Consider the following 2552-nt stretch of genomic DNA (forward strand, 5'->3'; position numbering starts at 1 on the left):
GACCTATTAAAAACAGAAACGTTTGAACATCTCCTGTGCTTCCACCCTCAGCCCCACCCACCGATTTAACAAGCTCAGTCAACCAATGCCACCCCTCACTGCCATCATGTAACAATGATTCGAGGAACTCTTTTCTCGGCTGGCGTACAATCTGGGCGGCAGGCACTGGTCAAACTAATTTCACACCTCTGGCTTCTGGCTACCCAGGAAAGTTTACGTAGTGGCTCGCTACTCGAGCACTCTCACGGGCAGTCGTGAGATTTCACACCCACACTACCCTGACCATCTGCATCGCTCAGGGCTCACATGACGGGGTAACATCTACCCCTACTCCCCTTCCTCACCTTGCGGCATGGCCGGCGGAACCAAACTTGCGAGTTTTGTTTCAAATCAGGGTAGAGCAGGCAAAGCATTTTCCGTCTTAGACAGGTGAAACTCTCGGAACGGAGCGGATGTTTCTTTCCGTTTCCGCATAGGACAGGTTTCCGTTTTATACAGGTAATTAAAGAGGAATGTATCAAGGGGGGAGTGGGGAGATTCCGTTAAGACAGGTTTCCGTTTTATACAGGTTTCTGTTTTAAGGCAGGTTCGACTATATAAACCATTCAGGAGGCTGTCAGCTTAAAACATGCCTTTCAGTTATCGGAGTGTCTACGTACACGGTAACCGGGCACGTAGTCTCAGTATCTACATACACGGTAACAGGGCACCGAGTCTCAGTATCTAAGACAGTCTACGTACACGGTAACCGGAATGAAAATAAATCAATATTTATCCTGTGCTGTCACCTGCTCCAAAAAAGAAAGTCATATATATAAAAGCATCTTGTCGGGTTCGCCACCATGACCGGTCAGTGAACCTGTATTTTCGCGTCACATAATGAGTACCAGTTAGGGTCACCAAAGTTCATTCAAAGTCTGTGCGCTGCGAAGTAGATCTATAGGGCTCCAGAATGGGGGGGAATTATTGATTTTTTAAAAGGTACAGTCGGGGGTGAGGTGGGGTTGAAGGCAACACCGGATGACAAAACTGAACTGCCCGGTTACCATGTACGTGACACAGACTACATGCCCAGTTGCCAGTTACCGTGTACGTAGGAGGCTACATGCCCGGTTACCGTGTACATGACATTGACTGAGACTAAGCTACATGCCCGGTTGCTGGTTACCGTGAACGTAGACACTGAGGCTAGGTGCCCGGTTACCGTGTACGTAGACACTCCGTTCAATTCCTGGACTCAGCAAAATGTTGAAAATATTCCTAAACCTAAACGTGGATAAAACTGACATCTCATAAAGCAGAGAATCTAACCACAAACATCACGATCACAAGTTAAAGTAGCCAGTCGAAACACTGAACATTATAAAATACAGAAGCATCAAATTTTACAATTGGGCACAAAAATCAGGGATCTTTCTGGCTCAGCAACAGTCAAACACAGCAAGAGACTGATTGGAAACTGTGAAGACACCTTTTATTAACTAGACTAGTTTTGGATAAACTGACCTACTTATAACTTGTTCTATAACAATAAAAACCCGAGGGGGTCTTTTAACTTTTCCTCTCCTGCATTCCCCAACCATACACTTGACATTCATGCTTCCTTCAAGAAAGCAGAAAGATGTAATAGAAACAGATAAAATTCCCAAATATCAAAGTCAAAACTACTTTAGAAGTACACTTAGAAGTACTAAGTGATGATAACAGTTGTATCACTATCAGAAGTCCTGATACTTGAATCAATCATTATTATCATCCACGACATGCCTTCTTTATCGGATTTTGCAAATTCTTTTATACACACCTAAAGATGTAATATATAACAAACTATGCCCCTCTAGAATTTCATCCTTCCAAACCAGAGTGGACCAACAGTAAAGTCAAAGCAATCAGAAAACAAGCTGCAACAGTTACTAACACTACTTGTCTTCCTTGAAAGCTAGCCTAATGATCATGAGAGTTCTTGAACAAGTTAGTAGCCGGATATGAAAAGCTATTTAATTCTTTACACAATCATAGATTTTTACCGTGTCCAACCCGAATAAAACAACAGCCTTTCGTCTGCTTCCAGTACCAGGGTTCGAACAAAAAGATAATATTGTCTATCGGGGTCTTTATTCTTTCTCACAGGCAGGAACAAGGACGCTTGCATTTGTTGTCAGAAGCCATGAAAATTTAGTAACAGTCACATGCTCTGTCACATGATACCAGTCACGTGATATTCTGTTTACTATCGGTGGCCCGTATTATTGGTCGATTGTTTGACGTATTATTATGTCACCTGTTTTAAGTTTGTCGTTTGTACTTCATCCCCCCCCCCCCTTCCTCCCAAATAATAACAACCCAGCAATGTGTCGACCTCCCACCTCACATTAACCACCCCCCTCCCACCCTCCTTTATTTACACCCCAACCCAACTCTGTAATAATAATTGTCAACGTCCGCTTTAATCATTTATAATTATTTGCACATATCGCACCCCCACCCCCCTCCAACGTGTCTGTCTGTCTGTCTGTCTGTCTGTCTGTCTGTCTGTCTGTCTGTCTGTCTGT

At 43.6% G+C, this 2552-nt stretch overlaps 1 protein-coding gene across 1 annotated transcript in view; it reads right to left on the reverse strand.

The window, feature by feature from the left end:
* Nucleotides 1-2179, reverse strand: part of LOC101853276 (alpha-N-acetylglucosaminidase) — a gene marked incomplete in the record, with an annotated part of 28150 nt that extends 25971 nt beyond the window's left edge. The window contains 1 exon segment of the mRNA XM_013090076.2: nucleotides 2028-2179.
* Between the last annotated feature and the right edge of the window lie 373 nt (nucleotides 2180-2552).

This window comes from Aplysia californica, unplaced genomic scaffold (assembly GCF_000002075.1).
Source record: "Aplysia californica isolate F4 #8 unplaced genomic scaffold, AplCal3.0 scaffold01133, whole genome shotgun sequence".
NCBI classification, from domain to species: domain Eukaryota; kingdom Metazoa; phylum Mollusca; class Gastropoda; order Aplysiida; family Aplysiidae; genus Aplysia; species Aplysia californica.